We start from the raw sequence: 21,443 nt of genomic DNA, 5'->3' as shown, positions 1-21,443 counted from the left end.
ATCCAGTATCTGTCTGCCTGGGATGACATGATTGACAAGCCATGATGCTTTGCCAGAGATGGCCTGCACCTGTTGCCCCTGGGATTCCGGATACTGGTTAAGGCTCTAGCCACCCCTATAGTGCCTTTTTTAGGCAAGGTTCAAATGACAAATTCACCACCCTAACAGGTACAGACAAGAAGAATCTGAGGGTATTGCTACTCAATGCTAGAAGTCTAAACCTCAAAATGCACTCTCTCGAGGCACTCCTTAAAATGGAGAACATCGACATGTGTGCAGTGACAGAGACCTGGTTCAAGGCTCCAGAGAGTACCACTGCATTACCAGGCTATAATTCATACCACACCTTTTGGCCACCTAACCTGGACCGAAACACTAAAGGTGGAGGCGTGTCCATATTCATTAAGGATATCCACACCTCCAGGCTAGTTGCTCAGCATAATGCATCCGAGATTATCCAAGTGCAACTAACTCTGGGCAAGACCACAATCCAAATTGTAGCTTGCTACAGATCCCCCACCATGCCCCAGGATTCCCACTCCTCATTTCTTAATACATTGGAAAATATTAGGGTACAACCTAACACCCTAATAATGAGCGATTTCAACTACCCTACCATTAACTGGGAAAACTACTCATGTACCAACTCTTGTGTTCAACGTTTTCTGGAATTCATAAATTCCAATGCCATGGATCAACTTATCCACACCTCCACCAGGGGCAGCAATATCCTAGACCTGGTTATTACCAACATGGGCAACCAGTGCTCCACACCAGAGGTCAATTCCTCGTTGGTCAGATCCGACCATAAGCTAATCACCCTAGACATCCACATCCCTCCCCCACCCCCCATTAGGGAAACCACAGTAAAAAATTTCTCCAAAGCCAACTTCATGCTTCTTAAGACAGAAGTGGCAAACTTCACGACACCCATGCTGACGGATAATAGAGTTATGACTGCTGAATCCTACACAAATGCACTTTATAAGCACTTACATGAGTACATGGATCGTGCAATCCCTAACAGAACCAAGATGCTATCCTCCAAAAAAAGGAAGCCAATCTGGTGGTCCCCTGCCTTAAACAAACTCTACAACAGAAGAAAGAAACTGTTGCAAAAAAGAGTAAAATCCCATGATTGGAGAAACTCCCTGGTCAGCTTCAGTAAGAAGCTGTGATCCCTCATAAAATCCTCCAAAGCTAGTTATGAAAACAAAATCGCCACTGACTCTAAAGACAACCACAAAGCATTCTATAGCTATGTCAAGAATCTCAATGGCAACACTCAGATCTGTTACAGCACAATGGCACTAAATATACAGAACAAACGGATATTGCCAACATACTGGCAGATAGGTTCAGTGCTAACTTTACCCCTCTGCCATCCCCTAAAGGGCCCATCTCTATACCAGAAGAATGCAAAGTTCCTGTAATCACGGCTGCACAGGTAAAAAACACACTATCCAAAGCCAAGAACACAGCATCCATGGGACCTGACGACATCCCAGGCTGTGTTCTACATGAACTACAGAACGAACTGGCACACCACCTAAGTACCATGTTCAATCATAGCCTCACCTCAGGCTATGTGCCCACTGAATGGTGCACAGTGACAGTTATCCCACTCCACAAAGGGGGAGCCCCCACAGACCCCGGAAACTACCACCCCATTAGCCTAACGAGCCTGGTCTGCAAGGCTATGAAACGTATCATCATGAAACTTATAAACAATGACATTGGTAATCTCCAAACTCAGGACCCCACCCAGTTTGGGTTTGTAAAAGGCAGATCATGTCTCCTAAACCTGATAGACTTCTTTGAAGCAGTCACCAAAGCGGTAGATGAGGGTAAGGTGGTTCACACAGCCTATCTAGATCTCGCCAAGGCTTTTGACACCATCCCCCACTCTGGAATTATAGATAAACTCACTAAACTAGGTATAAATCCCTATGTCACAAGATGGGTTGCCAACTGGCTCACTGACAGAACCCACACTGTGAAAGTAGCAGACTCCAAATCCAGCTTCAGACCAGTGACAAGTGGAGTACCACAGGGTTCAGTCCTGGGTCCTCTCCTGTTTGGTATCTACTTCTCTGAAGTACAGGCCAACACAGAAGGTCTTTGGCTAATGAAGTTTGCAGATGACTGCAAACTAGGAGCTATAATCAAAACTCCAAAAGATGTGGACATCCTACAAAAGGGCCGTGCTGAGACAGATGCCTGGTGTCAAAGCCATGGCCTCAAGCTCAATGCCAAAAAGTGCATTGTCATTCTTTTTGGTAAAAATTCAGTACCCATGAACTACCACATAGGTGGTAGTCTGCTTAACACCGAAAGTGTGATAAGAGACCTTGGGACACAAGTGGACAGTAGTCTCTCCTTTGATAATCACATCGCCACAGTAGTCAGGAAATCCTTCTATGTAGCACACCTCATCACAAAAGGTTTCTCATCCAGGAAAAAAGAGGTTATTGTTCCCCTCTACTCATCACTAATTAGACCCATTATAGAGTACAATGCCCCTTTTGGTATGTACCTCACAAGACATCTACAACAACTGGAAAGGCCACAGAAATACCTCACAAAGAGGATTACCAGCCTCAAAGAGATGCCCTATGCAGACCGTCTCAAAAAACTGCAGCTTTACTCCATTGCATATCGCCTACTCAGAGACGATCTCTGCCTAACACACAAAGCTATGTCAAACCCAGAGCTTTTAGACCTGCTCCACTTAAAGAAATCCCAATCCCTATGAGCTACATGCTAAACCTCGTCACCACAATAAACAGAACATGCTGGAGGGATAGATTCCTGTCCCAGAGACTTCCCATAGTCTGGAACAAACTACCTATCTATATCAAACAAAGCTCCTCATTAGCACTGTTCAAGAAAAATCTTGATGATTGGATGGGAGATAGGAAATTCACCCCGGGGATCACTTCTGTGGCTCTGCTCGACAGTGGCACAGGAAAATAATTTTCTTGGGTGGCAAAAGCCAGGGTACCTTTGGCTAGGCTTATATAGGCCCTAGGGCCAATAGCCTAGTACCTACCTATGAACATATATATATATATATATATATATATATATATATATATATATATATATATATATATATATATGTACACACACACACGTACACATACACACACACACACACACACACACACACACACACACACACACACACACACACACATACATACATCTACATGTATAAATACATATTCAGCACTGTTGAATGACTGTGCTGAATGATATGTTTGTAAAAACATCCTAGTTATGTATATCTGACATGGCTTAGTGATAAATCGCTATGGTGTGCAGGGTCCTGGGTTCGAGCCTTGCAAAGGCTGCTTATTTTGTTGCTGGGCAGAACAAGGGCTGTTGGATACAGAGTGATTAAGGCACTTTTAAGCAGTTGTAAGCAGGTTTGCACAGGTTTGCATGAATATAAGCACTGCTAACTTCCGTTTACAGTTTCTTATACTAAGTTAGATTCTGTATTGCTTAACCTGTGTAGGCATTGCTTACCCCTGCGCAAACAAGCTTAAACCTGCTTACTGCTGCTTAAAAGTGCTTACTCCCACTTACCTCTGTGCTAATTTCTTTAAAAGAAACGAAAAACGGTTGATAGGAAAGTGGTGAAAATGGGGCACAAAGAGGGAAAGACAGTAGTGAAAATAGCTAGGGATGTGCAGGATGGGTGTAGGGAAGGTCCATAGCTGCCCATTTCTTCTACAGCAACAGCTGTGCATATACACTGATTTGGGGTAGATTTTGACACTCATACTCCTGAGAGTGGGGTGAGGGCAACAATAATATGTTGTGAAGCCAATTAGACCAGATTACATATGTCCAGTGGACATATGTGTGAAATGGACAGCTATGTATGGGGCAAGATTTTTTGGGGGAACAGATTGCCCTTTTTTTTAAGGTGAGAGTGGGATGTTGGGGAGTGATAGTAGGTATATTTGAGGAGGTAGGTTGGGTAGAATAACAGACAAGACAGCATACAGCGGCAGTATATGACACATGTGCGGAGTAAACACCTTGGATGCAGAGGGGTGTTTGGAAGTCAGAAGCCTATGAGCCTCCTAAGTGGAAACAGTGGGACTGAGGTCCCCACCCATGGGCAGTCACCACTGCACCTTCATGGCCCCAAAGGTGGCTGTGCTGGGGGATGAGTAGGAGGGGCAAGCTGACCCTCTAGTTGCACCACACGGCCCTCAAGCTGGTGTAGCAGATCTCCAAACTCCCTGCGGAGCTCGCTATGCACCAGACCCCAGACCCGACAATGGGTAACAGTATCCTGTCCACACCCGCTCCTGGGACTGCAAGCCCCATCCCCTGAGGCAGTTCCACCCAAAGGTGGTGCAGCACCAGCGGACGAGGAGGTCCCGGGGTGGGCCCCAGATGTGCTGGTGCCAGGTGCCATGGCCAGATGAGGTGGTCTGCTGGGACCGGCCTTCCCAAACATGCTATGGTGTTTCAATTTTAAAACATATGTGGGTTAGTAATAGTCAATACATTCAAGGATTAGGTATAACAGAATGCATAGATATTCCCATTACCCTGAAACACCAGATATGGAACAGTTGCATAGCAAACAGAACACATGCATATATGGAACCACAGTGGCCATTACAATAGCATGCAGGCACATTGATGGTAGCATGCCACCAATGTGGGAGTATTTCAACATGGCACATGCATAGAACAAATTTCAATATTTATCAAGCAATAAGGACATATGTCCCACCAGTAGATTTAATAGTGCACATACCGATTGAGTTGTGTATTTAATTTATTGTTGCAGATATGGTGGGGGGGATGTCAATTAACAACTTGTATATCCTTGTAGTTCTCATTACTTTCCTAGTCAGTGCTGTGATCAGTACCTTACAGGTATTACACTACCCTATGGCCTTAGTTTGGACAGTGGTATAGATGTAGATAACTATATACATGAACTGTGTTTTACCTGCAGTGTACACATCTTACCTGGTATACCTGTGGAGGTATTGTTTGCTAACACTACCTGACTGGTTCTATGCATATTCCCAGTTTCCAGGTTTATGTTACACACATACCTCTCTATCTCTTACTGCACACACTCTGGGCATGTCTTGACAACATGTAGGTGAAACCGGGACATATTTTGACTATTGCCCTCATAAACCTTTGGTGAGTTGTACAATGGCAGGTTTGTTTTCATAGACATTTTCCAAATATTTACAGGCCTAACAGTCAGTTATATGACATTAAATGCTGCCTACATGTCAGAGATTAGCACGTTGATATGCCAGGGGGACAGGTCAATATCCAGCAGATATGGGCCAGTTCTCTGGACATTCTGGACAGATCTGTACAGTCGAGGGGTATGATTCTGCATACAGCTTACTATCACTCCCAGGATTCGAACCATGGCTGTGTGTGCTAAAATTAAACAGTGTACATCACAGTTCGGTGTGCTATATAGATATTTGCTGTGAATTTTTTCTCTAAATTCTTTCTATAAGTCTCCAATGGTTTTATAATCTGACCTTGTAATTACAACACTCTTATACAGGGCTTCCTAGACAGTTTCATTATGTAGCACTGTGTGGATGACAGTGATGAGTAAGACCTTATTAGTCAGAGATACTGCAACACTAACACTGCCATACAATACCAGACTAAACAGTACCAGTCCAAGATTTCAATCTTTTATTTCTAGGCACAGTTTTCATCTGACAGACCTGTGGAGGGAATGTTTGTTAACACTACCTGAATGTTGTCACACATATTACCAGATTTCACATTATTATTATGCACATACATCTCACTCTGCTACTGCACACACTCTGGTCATAACTTCACAACATGGGGGTGGACTTGGGACATACTTTACTTATTACTCTCATAATACTTTGGTGAGTTGCTAGAGTGACAGGTTTGTTCTTATCGATATATTTCTGATGGTTATGATGTCTGACAATCAGTTGTATGTCATTATTTGCTGCCTAAACTTCTGGGATCTTCCCACTGATTTGCCAGGGAGACAGGGTGACAGGCAGGGGACTTACACCAATTATCTGGACTTTCTGACAATATCTGTACAGTTTTGGGGTATGATTCTGCATACAGCCTACTACCACTCCCAGGATATGAACCATGGCTGTGTGTGCTAAAAATACAACAGTTAATGTCTCAGTTAAGTGTGCTATTTGGATTATGTTGTCTATCTTTTCACTGTTTTCACTGTTTTCTAAGTATCTCTCTCAGCTGTACAATATGACCTCTTGTGATTACAGCAGTCATATACAGACATTCCTACACATTTTATTTATGTAGCACAGTGTGGGTAACACTGCTTAATACAATAGTACTATTAAGAGATTGCAACACTACATTACCATATGATATCAGAGTAAACACAAGCAGTCCAGGAGTTAGACCTTTATTGCCAGGCTGTTACCCTTTTATTTGCATACAACCTATATGCCATATTGTCTGGTTTATTCAGTACATGCCATACACAATACAGGTTTTATACTGGCAATTAACTTTCTACTACTTTTAGATTTATTTCTTATGACAGTACATGCAAGATTATTACTAACCTGCACACAACCTCTGCAATCTACAGGCATGGGTTTCCCGGTTCACAGCCCGCTCGTCTGCCACTGTCAAAGACATAAGAGGAATACTTAGCCATACCAATCCATAATATACATGAGCTGGCAATTATTAAACAGGTAGTAGACTGATACTTACACACAGCTGGGACATCATCCGTCTGCCTAGCCTCTTGGATCCACTGATCCAAGAGCTCTCTCTTTCTCCGATTCAGGTTGGCATAGTGATGCCTGACCTGCTCACCAGTTCGAGGGATGCCAGTGGCACTGGTGAGGTCATGGACGAGATGGTCCCAGGCTTCCACTTTATATTGGGAACCCTGGTACTAGCCCTGCAGCATTTGCTGGTCATGGTCTTTAACAAGGAGTCCTGCCATGACTTTGGACTCCTGGATGTCCCAGTGCTGCACCCAGAAGTGCACTCCTTCACCTACACTGGCCATAGTGCCTACAGGAGGAAGCTGCAACCAGTTATGAGATGTATTCCCACCTGTGGGGTTTAATATTTATATGGTTATACTTTTATATATAGTTATATTCCTGGGTCTATGCTATATTAAATTAAATTAAATTTAACTAATTCTACCAAAATAGATTTTGTTTATTAGCCTTAAGGTAAAGGAAGTATTCTGATATATAAAATTATATAAGTTTATAAAAATGAGGTTTCTATATAAAAACTTTTTATTAATGGTTATTTAAATATCTAATTACTCACCTAACTTTTAATATTTGATATTTGCTATTTGTTATCTTATTAATTTCATATTTTAGAAAACTTTTCTTCTCAAACAAATACACAAACGAGAACTATTAAATTTAGCATACAAAAAATGCTTTATCATATCTACAGGAGTTTATAGGTATATAAACTCTAACAGTTTACATTAATATTAATATGGATTTGTCTATTTATGTGCTCTTATCTGTCTGGTTTCATTTTTTCTCAGCATTGCTACATATTTTTCAACTTCATTGTTATCGCGCCCCACTGGATACGTTCATGCTTCAAGTCACTAGCACATTTCAATTGACTTTGTTTCAGGTTCTATTTGGTCTGTGATACATATTCTAAAAGTTATATGTTACTTGGTCTAAGTTTTGAATCGTATTTTTTATGTTTTAATAATGTTTTTATAGCAAGACTTAGTCAAGTCTGCAATACCATTTAAATGACTTCATTTGTTTTTAAAAGATATAGATAGAACTCACAATAACTATGCATCTAAACTGGTGTTTTAAGTGTATTAACTTTAGAAATGCTTTAATAGAAATTTGGTGAACATTTTTAAATAACTCATGTCAAATGAATGAAAGCTCCGGTTACGATGGTAACCGCATAAAAGTTCACCCAGTATTATATCTATTAGCATTCTGATGCGCAAGGTTTTATTGCCTATTGTCTAAACATAAACTTACTGTTGAACTGCATTAAGTTCTTTAAATGTCTACTTATTTGTTTAGTTGCAATGGCAACCGTAAACAAGTCTTTCCAGGGCTATACCTGATAGCATTCAGTTGCGCAGTGTTCTTATTGCTTTTACTTACTTCATTTAAGCACAGAGTTATTGTTGTATTACATCAAGTTCTACAATTGTTCGTTTGTCTAACATATTATATTATATATATACAAATTTATACTTTTTAATTTACAAATTGCATCATGAGTTATGTTTAAGACTCATTATTTTAGAATCTGTAAGCACTATTAATGAAAGCATTGCTTCTGACAGCTTGTCAGTTGATCTCGGAAGTTAAGCACTGCTGCTTTAAATATTTAATGAAGTACCTAATTACATAGGGCTTGGTTTTAATTTATGTAATTTATGTAGTATATAAGCACTTTAATGCAGAATTTTCATTTGTCTGATGAAGCGTGGCTGTGACCACGCGAAAGCGCTTACCTTTCAACTATATCCATAATAAAGAAGAGTTTTATTTTTGTTACGGCTGCCAACAATTTCTTTGAACTGTGCATTTGGGAAGTGTACTTTAAACAGCAACCGCTCATTACTTCAACTACATTGCGGTGAGATCAGGTTTCTGCTTTCTACCTGTGGGGTTTACATAGGGCTGATTTCCCACACTTTGCCAGGATTGGATGGTTTTGAAAATGCTAAGCTATGGGAAAACCTGTTTACCTAAGGTTGGTATTGCTTAAAGGGGTATACCAATGGGGAGAGTGATTTAGCTGGCCTACACATTGCTTACATGTAATAAGCAGGGGTGTGCAATGCTTAGTGTTGCTTAATTTTTAATTTGCATACTATTTGCTGTTTGCCAATGATTTATTATTCATTACATGTTATATATGTGTTTGGTATCCATGATTCATGTGTACGTACACTGTATGGGGTTCTTGTGTTTATAGGGAGATTTCAACACTTTATTACAATGACACCTCACATCTGGACTTAATGCAGTACTCCAGTTCACATATTTATGTTATGTAGTAGGTTATACAACATAAAACTGTATATAGATTCCTTTCACATGTTTAATTTTGATTTTCCTATAGTGAGGATCTGTTTTGTGATACCTCAATCTTTTGTACTGCTGTGATGGCTTACTGGTTAACTACTGTGACTATAGTGTACAGGGTCCTGGGTTCAAGACCTCCAAGGGCTGTTTATTTTGTTGCTGGACAGAACACTCATTTAGACAGAAATGTAGCATAGTTCTTGGGAAGGTGGTGGATTTGGACACTGCATGGATTTATCATTCATTATACAATATACCTTTGATTTGTATCTCTGATTTATGTGTACATATACTGTATGGGCCACTTGTGTTTATCTGTGGATTTTAAAACATTATTACAATGACACCTCACATCTGCATTTAATGCAGTACTCCACTTCACAATATATGTTATTTAGTAGGTTATACAACATAAAATATTGTTCATAAAGTGATTTGACATGGAAAATAGAATTTACTGGAGTGAGAATCGTACTGGGAATGACCACACGTAAGGCGAATGCTCTGACCACTACACTATTGCAGTACTGCTTCATTTGCATGTATCTTGATATTTTTCTTCTTGTGCCATTTATGCTACAGTATGCGTAGCTAAGCAATGGGCAAACTCATGCAACTATGGTTAAATTTAATCTGTTTTATAAAAAAAAGTGTTTATATTATTATATTTTAAATATTGCTCTTATAAACTTGGGGTGTTGCTAAGGTAATGGGATCTGTTTTTATGTACATTTTCTAATGGATTTGATGTCTGACACTCATATGTTTGCAATTATTTTTGACTTCATTGATGAGATCATCCCAGTGATTTGCGAGAGTAAATGAGGGACAGGCTAGACATATGTGCCACATATTCTGGACATTCTGCATTGATCTATGTTGTTGGGGGTATGCAACCCCCTATGAGCGGTCTTGCTCATTGTAATTGCCAAACAGCAGTTCTTGACTGTGGGGATGTGTATATTGTGAGAGCTCTGCTCTCAGACATGCCCACTGCAGTCATCCATGCTCCATGTCTGTTTAGGAGCTGAGGCAGTACGCCTTCATTACTATGCATGGTGCACTGCCGTGCTGCTCCTAAATGGTCACTTACATGCAGGAATAAGCTATTCCTGCATGGAACCTTACTGAATCCAGGGGATTATGAGAATGGTAGTGTGGAAGTGGAAGCAGGAAAATTTATGAATGTAATAATAAATGTTACAGAGAAGATGAAGAGACTAAGAGCAACAGACATGAAATGGTAACATATCTGCGACAGTTTCAACTTCCTCAGTCAACAAAAGTAGAAACAAGGGTGTTACCATCAAAAACAAAAAAAATGAAATTAAAAAAAGCAATGAGAAACCAGAATACAGGAAAAACCCCGGGGTGTCAAGGAATTACAAGAGAATTATTGAAAAAGAAGAAAGAAGAAACATGAGATAATAAAAGTCTGGCAATTACTTTTTAACAATATTTTCTTGGTGGGGATGTGCCCTTGACTTGAAAAAGAAGAAATAGTTGTTATACCAAAGAAAGTAAATTATTCTGATTTTGAATCATGAGTGTAAAGTTTTTATGATATTTTTGGCAAAAATAATAGCAAAAATATTGGCAAGAATAATAGAGTTGGACTGGTGTGGGTTTATAGAAGGTAGGTAAATATCTGTCAATATTAACTTAACCCTTATGTTTCAGAAGAGAAATAATACAATAATAATAATTTAATGCTAATGGATAAAATGCTACACAGATGCATGTAGGTCACTGCAATCACACACAGTTTATTTTATAAAACAAATAAGTGCTTTTGGCTTAACTATCATAAAAGACTTCATCAGATGGTGCAAGGTAGCAAACACAGGAAATTTAAAAGCTAGTGAACAATCACAGGGTCCCTAAGGGACTCAAGGTGTGGAAATATCCTACTGGCCTTGTTAACAATTCACCATTATCAGGGACTACTCCAACTGTTTGATAAACATGGGTGTGAGTTTATGGAGCTCTTAGTCAAGCATAATCTTAAAGAAATTAATGCTTTGAGCAATGAAATTAGTTTAACAAGTCCATTACTGAAGAGTGCTCATATGACCAGTATAAACTTCAGCATTCTTGCATATTTAATTCCACTGATGTCCAAATTGAAAGAATAAAGGAAAGGAAAATAAAATAATTGGAAAGGGACAGAATGGACTACATGTATCATAAGGCCAACCCCAAACCACGCAAGTCACAAGAATGGGGTAGAAACTCACTCAAAGTAATTACCAGCAAAAGGAACCAGCACAAGATATGATGTATGTTGGTAATGGACCTCAGTGGAGAGAAGAATACCTGGGGGAATAGCCTCTAGAGTTTCCACCCCTATAGTGATCCAAGCAGTTGAAAGGGAAGTAACAAGAGATAAGAGGACAGTGGCCAGGGCAGACCTACACACCATACCACAGTATCCTGGGGAATGGCAAAAAACTGCACAGAGGAAGAAAACATGGAAGTGGTGACCAATGAAACTATTGACTCTGATTACCACAAAACTTTGGCAAGTGGTAACCAACAGAACATATGATTTTTAATGTATTTAATTTTAGTTCCTGTAATATCAATAAGGGACATGCTGATATATTTTCAAAAGGTTTAACCTTTGCTAAGGGCAAAAGGGCCACCATTGTTGAAATTATTACTGATTTAAAAATGTACAAAAAAAATTAAATTAATTTGTACGAGCAAAGTCATCCAGTAACACAAAGTTTGAAATTGCCTAGTATTTTAACCCACCCCTGCATCCTATTTTACAACTATTTGAGAAAATGGATGAACTGGACCTGAGATCTATTTTTAAATCTATCACAGGGGTAGAAGGGTCCAATCTATCAGAAGAGAAAACAGTTTTATTAAATTCAATGAGATCTTCTGAAATCATAAGCATGAAACCAGATAAGAGAGGGGGATTGTTGTCATGGACAATATGGACTATATGGACAGAATGTATAACATCTTATCTGAGGATACTTACAGCCAAGTCTGAAATAATGACTTAAACATTGCATACAGAAAAATTCATATGGTGCTGCATGACATGTTGATGCAAGAACAAATTAATCTTGATGAATTTAAATATCTGAATATGAAAGACACCATGGTACCAACTATATTTGGGGTGCCTAAAATACATAAGGATAGATGAAATCCACCTGTGAAACCCATTGTGGATGTTAGGTATTCCATTACTTCCCCTGTGGCCAAATATCTGGACTACCATTTAAAAGGAGCAATACAGAAGGTTGCACACTTGTGTAAAGACTCTTAGGACTTTCTCCAAAAATTCAATAACTTGATTTTTGATGATGCTCTTATTTTTTTAACTACTGATGTCTTTTTAACTACTGATGTCAAGGATTTGTTTACAGCAATTCTGCACTCCACAGAGGTGCACTAGTTTACAGAATTTCTTGGTAACAGCACTGATTTGTCCCAAGATAGAAATAATGTATTTATTACACTGCTTGACTTGGTGCTTCACAATAATTATCTATTTTGAAAATCAATATTTTGTAAAAAAATAAATGTGTGGCTGTGGGATCTGTTTATGGGGTCTTTATATGCTAATGTAGTCATGGTAGAGTAGGAAAGGAGGCTCATCCTTAACATTGAATTCAAAAGTTAATGGTACCTCTATACAAGGTACCTGGATGACATCTTTACAGCATGGAAGGACAACATTAATAAGATTCCTGTTTTCCTAGATTACATTAATAGTACCAAGGATTTTTTTTTAATTCACTCATGATATAGAAGAGAATAATACATCTTACCTAGACAGCATGTTGATAAATGATAATACCAACAGATAAATTATTTCTAGAATATACAGGAAACCCACCTATTCTAATTATTTTCTTCTCTTCACTAGTTCACACCCCACCAAGCAAAAGAAGGCGGTAGTAAAGAGGAAATTTGTACATACACCAGGGATAGTAATCTTGTTTAATGACTTCATAGAAGAATGTGAAAAAAAAATGTTTCTTAAGAGAGGGTACCCTGAAGCCTTCATCAATAATTATTTGTACGAAGTATAAAAGGAAAAATAATTTTCATACTCCCATCTTAATGGAAGATAAAGCTAACACAAAAACTATAGCTATTACATGTGAGACTTCTCAGTCCCTGGATGCTGTGTCTAAGCCCGACTATAAATGTAATTTCATTACTACTTTTTCTTTGAAACACAAGCAAATTAGGTGAGTTTTAAACAAAAATTGGTCCATAATGAATGACAATTTGGCCAAAAAAGATAATCTGGGTGATAGGCCACTTATCATATATAGAAAAGGCTTAACTTTCAAAAATATTTTTGAATCCCAGAAAAGGAATAAGAGAAATGACGTTATTTATGGAATATATAAATGTGGTAGCTGTAATTACTACAAGAATATACTTTGCTGTGACTATTTCATAGTAAAAAAAAATCAACGGTTCAAAGCGAAAGGAAGATAGTAACTGTTTAACTGAGGGTGTTGTTTACTTAGCCCTGTGCCAGAGCTGCTGTGGATTCTATGTAGACAAAACTGAGTGCATGTTAAAAGAAAGAATATATGAACACCTTTCTGAGATTAGGAAGTATAATAACAAAAAAGCCTTATCTAAACATATTAATGACTGTCCAGGTCATGAGTTTAAATTTGTGGTGCTAGAACAATTAAATTTGAACCTAAGGGTGGAGCCATGGGGTCTGCTATTAGAAAAGAAAGAGCTGTACTGGCAGTTATGGCTTAATGCAGGCAGTGCCCCAGGGCTCAGTGAAGTTTCATCTATCACCTGTTTATTAAAACTAAAATCTTACAAGTGATGAAGCTATAATTTAAGAAAGGATTTTATTATTTTTTCCTTACATGATTTTATGTTTGAATTTTGAAGGTTTAGTTTGGAAATTGTCATGCTTATTTTTTATGAATGGTTTTAACATAATATTATAGTGTCACTTTTAAGAAACAAACTTCAGGAAGTTATGTGATTGTTCACTAGCTTTTACATTTCCTGTGTTTGCTACCTTGCAACATCTGATGATAGTCTTTTATGATAGTCAAGATGAAAGTGCTTATCTCTTTCATAAAATAAATGGTGTGTGATTGCCGTGTCCTACATGCATCCGTGTATCATTTTATTCATTGTTTTTTTTTTCGTCTGTTTTATTAATGCTAATGGGTTTGTCTGCCATCGCTCATCTTGGTTTACCATTGAAAATGAACAGACATGGTAGTTCATTCATATGCTTTATTACACAGAAACACAGGATGAATAGCAGCCGTACAAAATATAAACAAACTGATTAACTGACAGACTACACAGACATACATGATTACATCTCAACAGCTTAGTACAAGATGGCAGTCAGGCTCGCACGTTCTCAGTATTTATACACTTGTGCAAGCCCCTAGAAACTTCTTAAAGGTATACATACATATTGCTCTACATCCTCCCTCTTTAGTGAATTGCCCACAATAAAATGACATTTGAAAAGAAACATGCAATTGTGCAAACAATAAGAAATAAACACTACATTAATGTCTAAGTTGCCGTGTATCTGGAACATGGTCTGTAAATGCGACCTGATCTAGTGATATAGCAATCAGAATGGGTTTAACAGCAGGGACAATCATTGGTGAATAACTTGCTTCAGGAGTTTCAGCATTCTTCTTAGGAGCAGAGATATTTACTGGAATGACCTCTGGAACTGGAACGCTGGATAACTCACTCTGAGATTTAGAGTCTTTCTCTCAGGTATGATCATGCAATACAAGCCTGGACACTGGGAACAAATGTTTCTGATTCCACCCAAATTCTAATCCTTGTGATTACACAATGTATGATCTCAGCTCTGGACATACACTTTTCGTGACACCAATCCAATCAAAACCTTTGGATGTGTGCATCCTCACTATCTCCCCTTCTCGTAATGGATTGAATAGTTTGCTGGTCTTATCATAATAGTACTTCTGAGATAAGGGATTCTTTAACAGATTGGCTTTCACTGATCAACAGGTTAGTGACATATGGAACCAATAATGAGCTACTAATTGGTAGCGTGGTTCTGACACCAATCCAATCAAAACCTTTGGATGTGTGCATCCTCACTATCTCCCCTTCTCGTAATGGATTGAATGGTTTGCTGGTCTTATCATAATAGTACTTCTGAGATAAGGGATTCTTTAACAGATTGGCTTTCACTGATCAACAGGTTAGTGACATATGGAACCAATAATGAGCTACTAATTGGTAGTGTGGTTCTGGTTTGTCTCGACAGAAGTCTCTGTGCAGATGAACCAAGACGTTTATCATGAGGAACATTTCTGAGATTCAAGGGATTCAAAAAAAATCACTATTGTCTAATTTCAACTTTTCTGGTAATTGTATCACACTTTGAACTGCACGTTCTGCCAAACTATTTGACTGCAGGTACTCAGGACTACTCTTGACATGAGTAAAGTTCCACTCTTCAGCAAATTTTTGAACTGCTGGCTTATAAACTGTGTACCATCATCAGAAATAACTTTCTGCGGACTACCATGGACTGCAAAATGGTGTATCATCTTAGTAATTACAGTACTGGATGCTAGATTAGAAGTAGGTTAATCTCGAACCAATTTGAATAAGAGTCTACTAACACCAAGTAATGTTGGCCATTCCATTTGAAAATATCTGTAGCTACTGTTGACCAAAGTAGTTCAGGAATCTGGTTTAGCTTGAAGTGTTTTTTTCTGTTGATGTGGCTTAGTACTATTGCAGAGAGAACAAGATGAAAGTACTGTCTCAATATCCTGTGACATAGAAGGCCAAAATACTAGGTCTCTCACCCTTCTTTTGGTAGAATGAGTTAATGGGTGGCCACGATACAAGATAGTAATGTACTCTTGTTGCAAAGACTTTGGAACAGTTACTTTTGGACCTTTCATGATGATACCATTGTCAAACAAAATCTCATCTCTGTAAGGAAAATAGGGTTGCAGGTCATGAGGTAAACAAGATTGCTCTGACAGCCATCCTCAACCGGTAAAGTGGTTGAGCTTCTGAAGACCTAGTTCTGAGGCTGTATGACTTCTAAGTTCATCAAGATGTGTGGAAGAAAAAATTCTCACTTCCATGACTTCAAAATCAAGTTTCTCATGTTCATGCTGTTCAGAGGTATTTCTGGGTGATCTGGATAAGGTATCAGCAAGATAAAGAAGTTTGCCTTTTGTGTAGACAAGATTGAAATTATACTTTTGCAATTTGAGCATCATGCATTGAAATCTGGCAGGAGCTGTGTGCATAAGCTTTCTCAAAATAGTGACTAGAGGTTGGTGATCTATTTCAATTTGGATAGGTCTACCATAAATATAATCATGGAACTTTGAACATGCAAACACGATTGCCAAAAGCTCTTTCTCTGTCTGTGCATACTGCATTTGTTTGGGTTAGAGTTCTGGACACACAGGCTACTGGTCTGCCCTCTTGAAGAATAACTGCACCACGACCAAATTTCAAAGCATCACATGAAATAGTAACTGGTTTATGAACATCATAGTATCTGAGAGTTGGTGGACTGGTAATTCTCTGAATCAGGATAGCAAATGCTCTTTGTTGTTGCTGTGTCCATCACCAAGATATATCTTTGCATGTCATCTCTCTAAGTGGTGCTGAAATTTGGCTCAAGTCTGGAATGCACTTGTCTAGGTAGTTAACCATGCAAAGAAAACATTGTGGGGCTTGAACATTGTCTAGAGCTGGCATCTCAAGAATTGCTATTTTCTTGGAAGGATCTGGTCATAAGCCTAAACTGGTAAACAAATGACCAGCATAAATTACTTCTCGTAGCCTGAATTTGCACTTTTGAGGATTCAGCTTAAGATTCATTTCATATGTTCTTTCCAGAACTTTCTTGAGGTTTCTGTCATGCTCAGCTTCACCATTACCTTCTACTAGAATATCATCTACTATAATAGCAAACGGACACCCAGAAAATATTTGCTCCATTGCACCCTGGAAGACTTCACTATCAGAATTTATCCCAAATGGCATTCTGAAAAATTTGTACCTGCCAAAAGGAATACTGAAGGTAGTTAGCAATGAAGATTTTCAGTCTAGAAAAATTTGCCAAAATTAACTATTTGCATCTAAAACAGAAAAAACAGTAGCATTTGGCATAAGACCAGCAACTTATTAGACTGTGTGCATTGAATGATGAGCTCTTTTCAGTGCTTTGTTCAAATCAAGTGGATGAATGCATATTCTGATATCATCTGAGCTTTTCTTAAGAACAACAACCATGGAAAATACACATTCAATTGATTCTTCAACTGGACAAATCACACTTTGCTGCACCATTTTATCTAGCTCAGCCTTGACTCTGTTCTGTATAGCTACTGGAACTTTCTGGGATGGCCTGACAACTGAAATGACTTCAAGGTCTAACTTCATGGAGTACACAAGTGGTAGTTTGCCTAGTTTGTCTTCAAAAAGATCAGCAAAGGTAGAAAAATAAACTGGGTGAAATTAGAACAGTATTTTTTCAAGCTTACATGGTACACTTCTCTATTAAATGAAAGTAATCCTATTTTCACACTGTTTTTGAGGCCTAATAATGGTTGTACATGCCTTGTGACCAAGTATAATTGCAAGTCATACTGTTCCCAATAGAGTAACATGAAAACATTACTGAACCTTTGGTTTGAATTTCTTCACCACCATAAGCAACAAGCTTTGCACACTTTGTGAAATCAAGCTTCTCACCATCACATACTCTAGCAAATGTTTCTGCTGACATAACATTACTCTGAACCTGTGTCATCTTTGAGTTCTATGGGTCTCCCATTTATCCAAACAGTACAAAATACTTCATTATTTGCCCATAAATCTACTGCATTGACTGTTTCATTAAGCACAGACCACCATCAACATAGAAAGTAGGGTTACAGCTTTCTAATTGATCAATTTGTCTCTTTGAATGTTCTCTTTTTACAAAAGAATGCGTCTTGTTTGATTTAGAAAACCTCTTGAAATTATTCCATTTTTTGCATTTGTGGCATTGCTGACCAAAAGATAAGCACTTTTTCTCTTTTGGGTTTGTGATTTTCACCACAATTTTTACAGTTGACTATGAAACCTGGTGAGGGCACATGCTTTGAGTTTCCTGACTCACTCTTATGCTTTACTGAGACTGTGCGCACTCTGGAATTTGCTAGAAAGGTACAGGGTTTCCCAGTGAGTGTTACAGGACCTGCAACAGTCACCATGTGCTTGGGCCTGTTTCTTTTAACCATGTGCTGCAAAAAATACTCTTGTTTTCCATACTTTCCTAATAGTTTGTTCCAGTGATCAGATTTTGCTGATCCCTGGGCTTTGTCTTGGTTCCTGTGTTTCTCCATTTTCCTTGTTTGGTCAGGGGGAAGTTTCTTTACTCACTAGTGAGGGTGGGGAGTACTGAGCTGCCTGTTTGTCCTCAGAGAAGTGGTTTAAACCAGTAACTTGTAGTTTATTGGCCATTTTGGGTCATTTCCTGTCTTTTCCAGCCCCTTGCTATAAAGCACACATTAGCGCGGAGCTGCTACCATTGCACACTAGGGCAGCGCCGGTTAATCAGGTTTAAACTATTCGGGCTACCTAAAATCCACTCTTCAAATTTTCCCTTAAAACTACCTTCCTCAAAGTATACTACTGTTCTATTTAGTGTATCCTATAACTATAAATTATCTCTACTTGACTCCCAAGTAGACTATTCTCTATCTGTATAGCCCAGCACTTGCTCCTACAGTACTTATCACCTTGATACAGCACTCTTGTTATAGATAGTACCCCAAAAAAGCAAACCCCATTTCTCAGTCACCCACACCTCCCAAAACCTTTTTAAGTTTTTCTGTCTATTCCTTCTAGCATGTTGAGGGATCAGTTGCTAATGTCCTCTCCTGCTCAGCTGGTGAACCTGGGAATATTGAGGCAATGTTACAATTGCCTCATGTACACAGACAACCCTCTCCTCCTCCCACAAAACACAAATACATGCGAGAGATGCAACTATACGGCCAAACTGGAGGCTGAGCTCTCTCAACATAGGACTGGCAAGACCAGACAGGAGGAGAAGGTAACCACACACACTATAGACTCAGTCTCACATAATACCATCACAACCTCAAATCATACACATAAACACACAAAGACATACTCGGAGGCTCTGATCAAAAATCTACCAAAACAGCAGAGGCCACCAAAGCAGACACCCAAACAACTGCCACCTCAGAACACAACACCTGCAACACATAGACCACACTGTCAGAGTGTCAAGCAGTCACAGCCCTTAAGGCCAAACACAATGCCAGACACACTAGTCATTGGTGACTCCATAGTCAGACACACTGACGTCCCGCTCACCAGACTGAGTAAGGAAAAGGTCACAGTAAGCTGCCTGTCGGGCGCTAGAATCAGCCACATAACGCAAGCACTCAGGTCTCTCAACAGCAGGTACAAGTACGACTCAATCATTGTCCACGCTGGTGTAAATGACCTGAGACATACCTCCTTGGACTACATGAAAAGAGACATAGAGGAGCTCTCTGATTATGTAGCCCAAGCAGGTATGACCCTGACCTTGAGCAGTATCCTACCTTCACCAAGAATGGTGCCACAATACAGAGATAAGATGATCAGCTTTAACAATTGGCTTAAACTCTGGTGTCATTCAAAGGGGATCCAATGTCTGTCTGCCTGGGATGACATGCTGGACAAGCCACGCTGCTTCAAGGGCGGCTTGCACCTGTCACCCTGGGATTCGGATTTTGGCAAAGGCTCTTGCCACCCCATAGTGCCTTTTTAGGCAAGGCTCAAATTCTAAACCTACCACCCTAGAACACAACAAAGAAAAAAAACTAAGGGTAATGCTGCTCAATGCCAGAAGTCTTAACCTCAAGATGCACGCACTCGAGGCCCTTCTCAGTATAAAGAACATCGATGTCTGTGCTGTGACAGAAACCTGGTTCAAGGCTCCTGAGAGCACCCCAGCACTATCAGGTTTTACCTCATATCATGCGTTCCGGCCCCAAAATCCGGACAATACCAAGAAAGGTGGGGGGTATCCATATTCATCAAGGACACCCACACCTCAAGATTGGTGGCAACGCACGATACATCAGAAACCATCCAGGTGCAATTAACCATAGGCAAGACTGCTTTGCAATTTGTAGCATGTTACAGGCCACCCTCGCAAACTCAGGAACCTCACATGGCCTTCCTGAAAACACTGGAGGGGATAAATGTATCTCCGAACACCATCATACTGGGTGACTTCAACTACCCTAATATAGACTGGGAACACTACTCAAGCCCAAACACTCTAGCCCAAAAGTTCTTGGAATTCATAAACTCAAATGCCATGGAACAACTAGTCACCATCCCCACAAGAGGAGAAAACATACTTGATCTCATCATCACGAACATGGGAGCACAATGTTCAACACCAGAAGTATACCCCTCACTGGTGAGATCAGATCACAAACTAATCTCGCTGGAGGTCCTTATCCCGCCCCCACCCAAAATAAAAAAGGCCACAGTAAAGAATTTTTCGAAAGCCGACTTCACACTTCTCAAGACTAGTGTGGTCTCCTTTAAGGCCCCCGAGCCGGCGGTAAACATTACTCAAACCGCTGAATCACTTACAAATGCCTTCTACCAGCACCTGCAGGGCTGCATGGATCAGGCAATCCCAAGCAAAACAAAGACTCTTTGTACCAAAGGCAAGCATCCAGTCTGGTGGACCCCAGCCATAAACAAACTCTACAACAAAAGGAGAAAGCTACTACAAGATAGAGCAAAATCCTTAAAAGGTAAGACACCGCTGATCACTATAAGTAAAAGCTAAGAGCTCTCATAAAATCATCCAAAGCTAATTTTGAGAGAAAAATAGCTAAGGACTCTAAAGACAACCATAAGGCATTCTTTAGCTATGTCAGAAACCTAGGAGGAAACTCCCAGATATGCTCAGAATTAGTCCAAAATGATGTGAAGATTACTGATCCTACAGACATTGCCAACATACTGGCTGACAGGTTCAGTGCAAACTTCTCCCCTCCCCAAAAGGAGAGATATCTATACCAAATGATTGTAGCCCCCCAAACATCTCTAACGCCCAGGTGAGAACTGCTCTCTCCAAGGCAAAGAACACAGCATCCATGGGACCTGATGGTGTCCCCGGCTGTGTGCTCCACGAACTCAACGAGGAATTAAACCCACAGTTAGGACAGCTGTTTAATCTTAGTCTCACCTCCGGATACGTACCCAGGGAGTGGCGCTTAGCGAATGTGGTCCCACTTCACAAAGGCGGTGCCTCCACCGACC

The sequence above is a fragment of the Protopterus annectens genome, chromosome 2.part1, assembly GCF_019279795.1.
Source record: "Protopterus annectens isolate FY-2018-M chromosome 2.part1, PAN1.0, whole genome shotgun sequence".
NCBI classification, from domain to species: domain Eukaryota; kingdom Metazoa; phylum Chordata; order Ceratodontiformes; family Protopteridae; genus Protopterus; species Protopterus annectens.
This window is presented reverse-complemented; position numbering follows the sequence as displayed.